General features: G+C 34.3%; 1 protein-coding gene across 4 annotated transcripts in view; it reads left to right on the forward strand.

Annotated features, from left to right (window-relative positions):
* SOS1 (SOS Ras/Rac guanine nucleotide exchange factor 1) overlaps positions 1 to 14,549 on the forward strand; it is a 131,268-nt gene that overhangs the window by 28,169 nt on the left and 88,550 nt on the right. The gene's annotated exons all lie outside the window — the stretch shown is intronic.

Consider the following 14,549-nt stretch of genomic DNA (forward strand, 5'->3'; position numbering starts at 1 on the left):
ACTTCTAAGGATATACCCAAAAGAATTGAAAGCAGGGACTGGAACAGATATTGTACACCAACATTCTTAGCAGCACTATTCACAATAGCCAAAAGATAGAAACAACCCAAATATGCATTGTTCAGTGAATGAATAAACAAAATGTGCTATAAACATACAATGAAATATTATTCAGCTTTAAAAGGAATGAATAGAAATCAATTAATGTAACCTATAACATCAGCAGGCTAAAGAAGAAAGATTCATACGATCATATTAGTAAATGCATGAAAAGTATTTGCCAAAATCCAACTCTCATGATAAAAACTCAGTAAACTAGGAATAAATGCCTCCTCTTGATAAAGATTATGTACAAAAAATTTACAGCTCACATCATGCTTAATGGTGAGATACTCAAAGCATTCCCACTAAGATCAAGAACAAGGTTAGAATGTGCCCTCCCATTTACTGCTTTTCAACATCCTACTGGAAGTCCTAGCTAATGCAGTAAGATAAGAAAAGTAAATAAATGGGATGAGATTGGGAGAGAAGAAATAAAACCATCATTGTTCATAGATGGCATGATTGTGCAGAAAATTGTAAAAGAATGGATCAAAGAACTGGAACTAATAAGCAGTTATAGCAAGGTTGCAAGATATAAGGTTAAAATAAATAAAAAAGTCAATCACTTTCCTATATATTAGCAACAAACAAGTGGAATTTGAAGTTAAAAACAATACAATTTACATTAGCACCCCAAAATCGAATACTTAGGTATAAATCTAACAAAATATGTATAAGATCTATGTGAAGAAAACTATAAAATTACGATGAAAGAAATAAAAGAACTAAATAAATGGAGAGATATTTCATGTTAGTGGATAGGAAGATTCAGTATAGTTAAGTGTCAGTTCTTCACAACTTAATCTATAGTTCAGTGCAATCTCAGTCAAAATCCCAGCAAGCTATTTTCTGCATATTGACAAAGTGATTTGAAAATTTATATGGAGAGGCAAAATACCAAGAATAGCTAATACTATATTGAAGAAGAAGAACAAACTTGGAGGACTGATACTACCTGACTTTAAGGCTTACTGTAAAGCTATGGTAATCAAGACAGTGTGGTACTGGTGAAAGAACAGACACATAGATCAATGGAACAGAATAGCAAGCCCAGAAATAGACCTACATAAATATAGTCAACTGCTCTTTGACAGATGACTGTTATCTAAAATATATAATTAACTCTTAAAACTCAACAATAATAAAATAATTAAGACATAGACCAAAGACCTTAAAGACACTTCACCAGAGAAGATACACACATGGCAAATAAGCATATAAAAATATATTCCACCTAATATGTCATCAGGCAAACTAAAGTAATAATGAGATAGCACTATACACCTATTAGAATGGCAAAAACCCGGAACACTGACAACAGCAAATGCTCACAAGGACAAGGAGCAACAGAAACTCTCATTTATTGTTAGTGGTAATATAAAATGGTACAGCCACTTTGGAAAATGGTCGTTGATTGCTTACAAAACTGAGCGTATTCAGCAGTTGCACTCCTTGATATTTACCCAAAATAATTGAAAACTTACGTCCATGCAGAAACCTGCACATGGATTTTATATCAACTTTATTCATAATTTGCAAAACTTGGAAGCAACCAAGTCTTCCTTCAGTAGGTGAATGGATAAACTGTGTACATCCAAACAATGGAATATTATCCAGCACTAAAAATAAGTGAGCTATCAGTCCATGAAAAGACATGAAGAACCTTAAATTAATGTTACTAAAGTGAAAAAAAACCAATATGAAAAGGCCACATACTGTGTGATTCCACCTGTATGACATTATAGAAAAGGCATACCTATGGAGACAGCAAAAAGATCGGAGACTGGGAAGGAAGAAGGGATGAATAGAGTACAGAGGATTTTGGGAGCAGTGAAACTACTTTATGTGAGACTATAATGGTATATACATGTCTTTATACATTTGTTAAAATCCATTGAACTTACAATACCACGAATGAACTCTAGTGTAAACTAAGGATTTGGGGTAATAATGTGTTGACGTAGATTCATTAGTTGTAATTAGTATACCACTCTGGTGGGATATGTTGATAATGGGGGAGGCTATGCATGTGTTGGGGCAGGATGTATATGGGAAAATCTCTATCTTCTGCTCAATTGCTGTGAACCTAAAACTCCTCTAAAAATAGTTTATTTCAAAAGAGAATTATGAGGCATTATCAATTAAAAAAAAAAAAGAATGAAACCTGATACCTGCTGAAACATGGATGAGCTTTGAAAACATTTTGCTAAGAGAAAGAAGCCAGACACAAAAGGACAAATGTATGATTCCACTTACATGAAGTACCTAGAATAGTCAGATTTATAGAGACAGAAGTAGAACAGTTATTACCAGAGTCTGGGGAGAGCTGAGAATGGGGAATTATTGTTTAACGGGTTCAGAATTTCATTCTGGGATGATGAAAAGTTCTGGAGATGGATAGTAGTGATTTTGCACAACGATGTGAATGTACTTAATGCCGCTAAATTAGTACACTTGAAATGGTTAAATGGTAAATTTTATGTGTATTTTACCATAATTAACAAAAGAAGCATCTTTCTTGGCTCTTCCCCAGGCATACTCAATCAGAGTCTCTAGGGATGAGACTCAGAAGGCTGCATTAAAAAAAAAAAAAAAAAAAGCTTTTCAGGTAATTATTATGCATAGTTTAGGTTAAGAGCAACTGATACATAGGATTATATAATGCAAAATAGGATAAACTGGATTTTGTTGGTATGTCTTTAAAGAAATTTATATTTTATACATTCAACTATTAGAATTTGTACCTCATTGAATATGGTAATGTGAATAATGACTACTCATAATTATTTAGTACCATTTAAAGTACTTTCAGATAATGATTTCATTTGATCATCACAGTATCCTCTGGAGACGGGTCATGACATTGCCATTTTCAGGTGAGAAACTTTGAGATCTAGGAGATTTAATGACTTGCCTAAGATCACATTGGTAAAGTCAGACCTCCAAGACTGACTACAGCTCCTATTATTAACTCCGTTGGCAGTCTCCAAGAAAATAGCAGGTTTTATTTAAGTTATAATGATCCCATGGATTTAATTGTTTTGTGAACTGAAAAATGTGAAGTTATTAAATAAATGATAAGACTTAATACTTTATTTTGCAGACAAGACTTTATCATTTCACAGTTCTGCTGTTTTTACCATGTTGGCAATATTAATATTTATAAAATTAAGCTATATTGATTCTATATTAGGAGGTATTTTTGAAGTATAAACGTGTGATACTTAACAAATATTAATTGCCAATTATTAGGAAATGTGAAGCTAATTCATCATTTTTGTTTTCTTACATGGAAATGATCTCTATACCTAACCATTTGTGCATAGTATACTTTCCATAAATGTGACTGTTCTTTTAGAGCTTCTTGTTGAAGAATGTATTTGTCACAGTTGAGCCCAGGAGTCAGTAGACTCCCTTTTTTTGCCAGGGACATCCAGCCATGTTCTAGAATAGTAGAAAGATGTGGGGGAAAGCCACTTCTAACATTTCCATTTTACACTTATACTCCTTGTAATCTTACCATCGTGGAATTGGGCACTCCTTACTGGGCTACAGTCTTCAAAGAATTAAAATATCTTTAATTTCTACTGGATAATATGGATGTCTGGGGTAAAAAAGAAGAGATTTATTTGTTTTCTTGTGATATTTATTTTACAGTTGATTTACTATCTAACCACTTCTTGCTATTTTGATAAGATAGAGGCATTGTATGATAATTATTAAAAATAAAATTTTAGATTTGTTTACCCATACATTAAACTGATTGCTAATTTCGTGTCTCAAAGATATCGCAAGCATAATGAAGTCCAGAACTAAACTCTTAATCTCCTTATTTCCATTCCTGTTTACTAAAAGTCAGTTCTTCTTAAAGTAAATACATATGCATCTGGTATATTTCGCTAGTCTCCCCTTTATGTCTGTATGTGCTGTTCCTTTTACCTAAAACATTATCCCTCTTACCTCATCAACCCACTTTTCAGTTAAATCCTATTCATTCATCAGGTTTCTGCTTTTTAATCTTCCTTTCCAGAATCACTAGGTTAACTCGGGCTCCCGTTTATAGCCTCATCTTTAATAAGAACAACAATACAGCTACAGCTAACATTTACTAAACACTGACTGTGTATTGGTATGTTACATTATCAGAAGGATTACATAATTTGCTCAGGGTTACATCCTGATAATTGAAAGAACTGAAATTTGAATTTAGACAGTTTAGCCCACATTTAACCTCTTTACTGCTCTACCTCTTGTATAGTTATTTTTGTGATTAATGTCTTGTTCCCCTCCTGTACACTAAGCTCTGTGAGGGCAGGGACTATGTCTATCTTATATTCTTAGTATCTAGCACAATATCTCTTGAACACATGCATGTGTACACGTATCATATTTGAGATATAGCCTCATTTCCTCAGTAAGTATGAAAATGGATAAAATTTACAAGTGGAATTCACAAATGACATTGTTTTACCTTCAAATAAAAGTATAAGTATGGAGAAATCTATTTAGTTCATCTAGTAAATCAGTTTGCTGTTAGTGGTCATACATCAAGGAACCTGATCTGTTTGGAGAAGTTTGAATTTGAAGAAGTTTTCTCCCCTGCTTTTATGCCTTTGATTGTCTAGATTTTAGAATCTAATCCTTAGATTCTAAATTGGTGAACCTTATTAGAAAGATATTCAAGTCAAAAACTGCCATCTTTTGGAATTTTTAGCAAAACTGCCAAAGAATAGACAATGGGCACACATATGTTCTGATTTACTACTCCAGCTTTAGGGATGCCTGTTAGAATGGGATTGAAACTTAAAATAGGATAGGATGGATGGGAGCATTGGGAGAAAAAACTGGGAATTTTGTAAAGAGCTGTTCTGCCTGTGTCAAGACATTACTGATAAGGGATTTCTGCCACATCTGAAAGACTCTCGAGTGTGAAGATTGAGAAAATGCTTGAAGAACTAAAAACCAGAGATTCTTTTCTTGAGTCAGTTCTTTGTTTTATTGGTGGGAACTCTGTTATCACAGAAAGTAATACAAAATTTGTTTGGGAAGGTCATACTTGCTGTTTTTAAAGCAAAACAAATGAAAGATGATATGAACTTGGGCACTTAACACATGTTTGGAATTTAATGTGTGTAGTTAATTTCTGTGGGAAAGGACTTTGAATATTGTCTTTCCCATAGCTAAAGTACACACAGCAAAAAAGCAATCATGAAAATTTTTATTTAAATGAAAATTAAATTTTAATTAAATTTTTATTTTACATGTACACATATACATAAAATGTTACAAAAGTGCATAAATATGACAATTATTTTCAGTACAGTTTTCCTTTGAGGGGAGAAGGTGGTTGGTTTATTCTTCCCCCTTTTTTCTTCCCTTCCATCCACATCCCTGCTGTGCCAAGACCCTGTAACCCATGTTAATAACCTAGGTTATATTATTCCATATTTTTCTCCATGTCGTCATGTTCACATAGAAATGTATATCTATAATACATTATACATGCACGCCTGTGTGTGTATGTATGTGTGTGTTTTTTAGAGTGTTCTCTGTACTTTAAATTTTTCTGTCTCAAGAATACCTTGTGGACATCTGTCAGATGTCATAAATCTAATTTATTCTCTTTAATGGATCTGTAGTTGTATTAGTTTGCCAGGGCTGCCTTAACAAAGAACCACCTACTGGGTGGCTTAAACAACAGAAATTTATTTTATTATAATTATGGAGGCTAGATGTCCAGGATCAAGGTGTTGGTAGGATTGATTTCTTCTGAGGCCTCTCTCTTTGGCTTGTAGAAGGCTGTCTTCTGTGTCTTCACGTGGTCTTCCCTCTGTGTATATGTGTGTCTAAATTTCCTCTTTTTGTAAGAACACCAGTCATGTTACTAGGGCCCACCCTAATGACCTCATTTTAACTTAATTACCTCTTTAAAGACACTATCTCCAAATCCAGTCACATTCTGAAGGACTGGGAATTAGGACTTCAACATGAAGATTTAAGGGACTACATTTCAGCCCATAATAACATTTCATAATTTATTCAAACATTCTGTTACTGATAGATATTTACAGTATTGCTAGATTTTTGCCACTGTGAACAGTGGTACAGTATGTATATCCTTTTATTTCTATAGGATAAATTTCCAAGAATATGTTTGCTGGCTCATAGGGTATATTTGTACTAGCAGTGTAATAGAACAACTTTTTCCTAGCATTTTTTGTCATTGACCATTTTAATTTTTGCTAGTGTTATTGATCATTTTAATTTTTGCTAGTCTAATAGAAGTAAAATGAAATCTTATTGATCTTTTAATTTGTATTTCTTATAATTCTGTTGTATTTCAGGATAATTTTATGTTTGTATTGAGAAATTTTTAAATGTCAAGCTTCAGTGAGATTGTAAAAAGTTATTTTAAGGAGAACAACTTAAATTATCATCTAAGCATGTTGCCAATTTCTACTTAATAATGAGCTGAGTTTCAAAAGTTAGTTTGTGAATTGCTTGGGATTTGAAATGCCCTCTCTTAGAGAGGCAATACTATAACTAGTGATTAGATTCTCAACCCACCTGACAAAACATGTTTAACTCAATGATATAGCTAATACTGCATGGAACTTAACATTCATTTCATAAGTATACCATAAACAGAACTCTTCTGAATTATCCTAATGGGGTTAGGGGCTGTGGCTTCTGGAAAAGGGTGCAAGAAGACTAGTAGTGGGCAAGAAGTGGAATGATAGATGACATGGTAGTTATTATGAAATGTAGATAGGATACAGACCTAGATCTGTTGGGGGAGAGATAATATTTCTGGATTAACCGCCAATTATGTGTTTGCATAAAACATTCATTAATTGTGTGTAAGTAAATTGTTTTGTGTAGTTTGAATAATAAGACATTCAATTTATAGAAAAGCTTAGATATACTAAAAAAAAGACTATCACATGTACTTTACATCTGTAGTTTCCTTTTACTTGTACATATTTGATGTCTCATTTCAGTAGATTGAGGTTCAAAATATGATATTTTTAAAGCAAATCAAATGGCTAGTATCCTCATTAAAATATAAGATCAGTGAGAGCAGGGATTTTGTATATCTTGTTCACTGTTAGATCTCTGACATTTAGAATAGCATCTTGTACATAGCGGACCTTCAATAAATATTTATCAAGTGAGTCCCAGTTGAGGGGAAAACTTTTTTCTTCTTTTCATGTTTTTACCGCCCACCCCCCGCCATTGATAAATATAAGAAAAGAGGCTTAACGTGAGTCACGGTTTTATTTTAATGATCCATAGCAAACCATTCTTGTTGCATAGACTACCAGCTACTTTAATGCAGGACTTGTCAAAGTATTGTCGGTGGCTTTAGAGCTCAGACACAGTTCCCCAAAGTGGGGCCCGTTCCGCTCACAGTTCCTTCTTAAATTTTTTTTCTATTTCTTTCCCTTTGCTTTGACTCCAGTTACATATACTGCTTAATATTGCCCAACAGGTCACAGAGGCTCTTCACTTTTTTCAGTCTTCCCTCACTCCCTATCTGTGCTTCATTTCGGGACATTGTATTGCTGTGTTTCTGAGTTCACTTATATTTTCTTGTGCAATATCTAGTCTGCTATTAACCCTGTCCAGTGTATCTGTCATTTCAGTTATTATATTTTTATTTATGGAAGTTTTATTGGGGTATTTTTTGTGTATTTTTTCCTCATTATGTTTACTATTTCCATTTTTAAGCATATGGAGTATTTTTATACAGTAGTACCCCCTTATCTGCAGTTTTCCTTTTCATTTCAGTTACCCGGGGTCAACCACAGTCTGAAAATGTTAAATGAAAAATTCCAGAAATAAATTTTTCTTAAGTTTTAAACTGCATGCTGTTCTGAGTGGTGTGAAGAAATCTTGTGCTATCCCACTTGGGATGTGAATCATACCTTTGTCCAGCGTATCCACACTGTATCTGTTCCCCACCCATTAATCACTTACTAGCCATCTCTGTTATCAGATCGACTGATGGAGTATGGCAGTACTTTGTTCAAATAACTCTTCTTTTACTTAATAATGGCCCCAAAGTGCAAGAGTGGTAATGCTGGCAATTTGGACATGCCAAAGAGAAGCTGTAAAGTGACTCCTTTAAGTGAAAAGGTAAAAGTTCTCAACTTAATAAGACATTTTATCATCTCATGTGATTACAAGAAGAATAATGATGAGCACAGTACAATAAGATATTTTGAGAGACCACATTCACATAACTTTTGTTGCAGTATATTATAATTATTCTATTTTATTATTAGTTATTGTTAGTAATCTCTTTGCCTAAAGTATAGATTAAACTTTTATCATAGGTATGTATGTATAGAAAAAAACATAGCGTATATACATAGAGTTTGGTACTATCTATGGTTTTAGGCATCCACTGGGGGTCTTGGAATATATCTTCTGTGGATAAGGGGGATCTACTAGATATTTTAATTTTTTTTTTGTCTGCTAATTCCATCGCCTTTGTCATTTCTGTTTCAATTGTTAACCTTTATTCTGCTTTTGGTTCATATTTTCCTGCATGCCTGGTAATTTTTGATTGGTTGTCAAAAATTGTGAATTTTACATTTGTTGGGTGCTGGATTTTGTTATATTTCTATAGTGTTCTATCTTGTTCTGTCAAGAAATTAAGTTATTTAGGATAAGTTTGACACCTTTGAGACTTTTGAGCTTTAAGCTTTGTTAAAGCAGATCCAAAGCAGTCTTTTAGTTTTACTACTGAGGCAGCATTTTCCTGAGGCCTTTACGTGATACCCCTTGTATTATGGGATCTGTCCACTTTGGCTGGTGGGAACATGAATTATTCCCAGCCCTGTGTGAGCTCCAGAAATTGTTTTGTCTACTGCTTTCTGGTGGTTCTTTACTGGTCTTGGAGAATTTTTCACATGTGTACATCAGTATTCAAACCAGGGATTTGAGGAGACTCTGCAGATTTCTGGAGCTTTCTCTGTCTTGCACAGTCTCGTACCCTGCCCCACATATTGTAACCATCTTCAACTCTGATTCCTACTTGTCTCCTCAACTTAAGGAGATTGCTGGGCTCTATTTGAGTTATTATTCCATTCTGTCTCTGCTTGGTAGCCTGAAAATTGCTTCCAGGCAGAAGCTGGGCAATAATAGGGCTCACCTCCTTTGTTTCCCTTTTCTTTAAGCATATTACAGTCCCGAGCTGACTGTTTCAAGTGGGGAGTTAATTCTGGTCCCTGTTGCTCCATCATGGCTAGGAGGCCTGTTCCTAGGGGCCTTGCTGTAAATGCTGAAAGTAGATAGAAAAAATGGAAATTGGGGGAAGAGGAGTTATTAGGGGCAGGGAAGGTGGTCCCACTTGTCCTAGCTGGCAGTTCAGCACCCTTGCAGCTTTTTTTACACTTCCCCAGTCCTTCCCCCAATCTGTCGTCTACTTCCAATTCCTTCCCAAAAGGATTCTGAAAGGGAATCCCCAAATAAACAATGTCTGATTTCAGTACACTTCCCACAGTCTGTGCTTGTCAGATTTATCCTTGGTCACCTTATTACTTATATAATATCCACTTTGGTTAGAAACAGAAAGAAGAGAAGCGTACTCATTAGACAGCCACTAAAACTTTATTAGAAATAAAAACTAGTAATAGGATACCTATTAGGTGTACAGTATGTGCCCATAGTATGCATTATAGACAAAAATTTATGAAAAAGACACAGCCCCTGTCCTCTAGGAGCATTCAGTTCATTGAGGGAAACAGTATTCATCAATGTTCAACTACCGACAAAAGAAAAGATAACTTGGGGAAGACAACAGTTAATTCTAACTGGAAGGTGGAGTGAATTGATATAATAGCAAGGCCGTAAAAGGGTCATTAGAATTTCAGCTGGTAGGGTTAAGAGGAAAGGACATGCAAAGCAGGGGCCACGTGTAAGAAGGTGTGGAAGTGTGAAAGTGTGTTCTGGGAGGAGTTGCAGGGGAAGCCCTTGCTTGTCCTCAGCTTAGACTTCAGCTTAAACATCATTTCATCAGAGAGAATTTCCCTGTCAAATCTAAATTAGGTTATTCCTGTTCATAAAACTTTATTTCCTTTATACAGTTATAATAGTTTGTTGTTTAATATTGTTCTCATTCACTAAGTTGTAAACCACACAAATGCAGGCAAGGCTCACTCTCTTTTATATTCCAAATGCATATGTCTAGAACATAACAGGCTCTCAGGAAATATTTTCTGAATGAATATGTCAGGCAGTATGCTAGACTCGCATTGTTGAATGAAACGTGCCAGACAAAGGTGTCAGTAATTGTCTCTTAAACCTTTATCGAAATAGGTAAAATGTTCATGCAAAATGTATGAAATAGCAATAGTAACAAATTGTTGATGCAGAATTGGGCCAGTAGTTCCTTTACTGTCTGTGTTCTCTCTCCCTTCTCAAACTACAGTTGCATCTTTTCCCTTTACTAAAGTTCTTCCAAAAGCAGGCTGCGTTGAGAATCCTTCTTCCCCTCTGTCTTGTCCCAGTTACTCCTCAACTACTTGCAACTTGGATTCTGCTCCTCCTACTCTATTCATATTCTTCTCTCAGAGGTCACCAGCTGTGTGCTAATTGTTCATTAATTGGTCTTTTCAAAGTATTCTGAGTTTCGCAGCATTTAAAACTCCTGGACATTGGTTTTTGTTTTGCCTCAACTTCATCTGCTTGCTGCTTGGATGTTGGTGCTGCCCAAGATACCATCCTGTCCTTCATTGCTCCTTGGTCTACCCTGGACTGGGAGATTTTTCCCTAGTTTGTACTATTTCCTCTAAGTGATCGAGTGAACTCTTTTTTCATCAGTGAAAAAAATATTACAAATTGGGACTAAGTTATTTGTAAATATTCATTAAATAAGCCTTTTTTAATTCTTGTAGTCTTGACAGCTAGCAGATTAATAAGTAAATTTGTCTTTTGTGTGTGTTTTTATTTTTATTTTTTATTTTTCAATTACAGTTGATATTCAGTAGAATTTTATATTAGTTTCATGTGTACAGCCTAGTGGTTAGACAAGTAAATTTATCTTTACGATAAACACCCAATAGTTAGGTGGTTTTTGCTACTTGAGTATTTGAAACACTTTAAAATCAATTGTTAAAAATATTTCAACTTCGTTTCCTTAGACACAGTACAAGAACCTTAAACTGAGGTGTTAAAGTTGAATTTCTTTTCTGCAAAATATTATCTACCCTCTTCTATATTTCTTACCCTGGTTAAGTTGGTGGTTCTCTCTCATTGCTGTCCCCACTGCCCCAAAAAAGCAGTTATCCAAACCCACCTCCTCACTTTTCTACCTCCCACTGTTTCTGCCTTTAGTTCAGGGCTTCATTGTTTCTTTTTACAGAACTTACAACATCCTTCCAACTTGTTTTGCTTCCTTCAACCTCATCTTCGTTTTAACCCATCCCACATATCAACACCAAAGAAATTCTTCAGCATATAGATCTAATTATGTCAGTGTCTTGTTTAAAAAATCATCAATTCTTTTCTGCTTCCATGATCACTTGCCAACTTCTTAGCATGACATACAAGCCTGCCCTTGCCAGTCTAGCTTTCCCCACATGTACTCTTTGGTCTAACTCTTGTAGTTTCCTCAACACATCATTTTGTCTTGACATCTATGTTTTTTTTAATTTGCTAGCTCTTTTTAGTAAAAGGCCTACTTCCTTATCTGCTGCCTATCGTACCTTATTTATCCTTTATGCCCCAGTTAAAGTATGCTTTACTTGTGAAGACTTCTGATACTCTTCACACACCATCAGTAAGGGTCATTTTTTTTTTTTTTTGATCATCACTGTACCTTAAATATAACTCTCTTTTAGCCTCATCACACTGTGTGAAGTCACTTGTTTACATGTCTAGCTCATCTGTAACCTGAAATCTTTGAGGGCAGATGCAATGTCCTCATTCATTTTTGTGTCTCTAGCAAATAAGAGAAGCTTAAGGGAAAAAAAAGATTGTTACATACATGGACCTAAAGGCTAATTAACAGGCCCCCCAAAATGGGAAAATATTTAATCCATTTTATTTATGGAAAAGATATAAGTTCTCTATTTGTTGATTTTTGTCTTTAAAAAATTTTTTGCAAAGGATTTCTGCTTTGATTTTTAAAAAACCTTGGCATGAGGATAAATAAGCATCTGAAACATCAAACATTAATTAAACATTCATAACACCAAGAAAGATTTAACAATCCAAATCTTTATTATTTGCTATTGTAAGGGTTTTGAGAATACCAATTTCATTCCAAATTCTCCTGTTATGTTTATAAATAAAAGTAGCAGATCTGGGCTTGAGATATGACAAAATACAATTTAGAAGCTTTTTTAATTCTTTAGAGAGCCATTAGCAAGAAAAGGCTATTAAAGATTCATCAGAATTCACCATGGTGTTTTCTGTCAATGTACCCAAGGGGTTTCTGAATCCACTTAGAGGACTCATGTATCAAACAAGTAGGAATTGATTTAGACTGGATCCCTTTGCTTTTTCAGTTCCACAAAATCTGGCAATAATAGCCAACAAAGTTGCTTCTGAATCTTAGAAATTACTAGAGACAAAATGAACTGTCAAGATGGAGGCAAGCAGACCTTAAGGAAGGTTTAAAATTCAATGGGTGGCATTTTTAATTGAATATGATTATTATACCTTATAAGAAGTACTGTCATGAATATATGAATTTCTTATTCATGTCTATCATTAATTCTTTAGTGAAATTTTTGCATTATGTAAAATACATAAATTACCTAAAGTAATTGCATTTTTAAAAGTATGTTTTCTATGTTGATATAGATAAGCATAACATATATGTTTTTAAAAACTGTACGTAAAGGAAAACTCATAGTTTAAACTCAATTCTAAGTGCTTATTTTAATTGTTCACACACACACACAACATAGACATACAAACACACCCTCAGTAAATATCAGCTGTAGATGGCTACAGAAGGCTGTCATAGATTTGGCAGGGCAACGTATTATGTATAGTCTGGAATAATTTGGATCATTCGATGTATTAAATATCTTTGAGTACCATTTAGATGGAATGGAACACTTTAGCTGTAACACTGCCTCATAGAAGAGAAATATTTTTTTATTCTTTCTGTATAGGAAATGTAATAGTACTTCTGTCTGCTCATTAAAAAAATCTCTTAACAGTATCTTCCTTGAAAGAATAAAGAGCAAAGTCTCTGTATTTCAGGAATTGGTACTCTGCTTATCTTTAAACATTTATCATTGCCCATGTTTTTCAGTCAGGGGTTGAAGTGTTTTTGTTCTTAAGAAAATGAAATAATTATTTGTTAGTCTCTTGTAGAAATGAAACTTGTGATCCTAATTTGACAGATTTAAGATGCAATAAAAATTAATGTCCAGAAACTTAGAACAGTTGGCATCATGCATTATTTACCTAATAGTTTTTATTTGGTTATTAGTAACCTTCAATGAATAAAACTGTCTGAATTTGAATTTCTAAAATTTTATGTGTCATACAAGGTGTAACATTTGAATTATAGGTACCTAAATTATAAACATTATCAAGTTTTTTGTTTGTTTTCTTAAACCATAGTATTTCACCACTGTGATTATATACAGTTTATTTGATTCTACATAATAAGTATCTGTTATAGTTCTAACTGCCTTTAAATGTTGACTGGTTTCTGCTTTAAGGGTTTATACTTCTGAAATCAACCAGACTCTTTAGCGTTATACACCACCCCTCCACTGCAGTCTTTAACCTCTCAAAGTCATCCATGAGGGTTCACTACCTATGGCAGCTATAGCCTTACAAGATGTATTTCTCAAATAATAAGACTTAAAAATTGAAATTACTCCTTGACCTGCAGAACGGAAACAACATTAATCTCGTTGTTCATCTCCATCAGAGCTCTTGAAAGGAATTTTTTTTTTTTTCTGAGCCATAGTTCTCAACAGTGGGCTTAAACAATTCAATAAACCATGTTGTAAACAGATTTGCTGTCATCTAGGCTTTATTGTTCCATTTACAGAGCATAGGCAGAGTAGATTTAGCATAATTCTTAAGGGCCCTAGAATTTTCAGAATGTGAGCATTGGCTTCACCTTAAAGTCGCCAGCTATATTAGCCTCTAAGTAGAGAGTCAGCCTGTCCTTTGAAGCTTTGAGGGACATTGACTTTTCCTCACTAGCTATGAAAGTCTTAGTTGACATCTTCTTCCAATACAAGGCTGTTTTCATCTACATTGATAATCTGTTGTTGAGCATTGCCACTTTCATTAGTTATCTTCTGGATATCTTGCTGCAGCTTCTACAGTAGCATTTGCTGCTTTACCTCACACTTCTGTATTATGGAGATGGCTTCTTTCCTTAAACCTCATGAACCAACGAGCTAGCTTCAAGCTTTTCTTCTGCACCTTTCTCACTTCTCTCAGCCTTGATAGAATTAAAA

The sequence above is a fragment of the Pteropus vampyrus genome, unplaced genomic scaffold (assembly GCF_000151845.1).
Source record: "Pteropus vampyrus isolate Shadow unplaced genomic scaffold, Pvam_2.0 Scaffold66, whole genome shotgun sequence".
Lineage (NCBI taxonomy): Eukaryota > Metazoa > Chordata > Mammalia > Chiroptera > Pteropodidae > Pteropus > Pteropus vampyrus.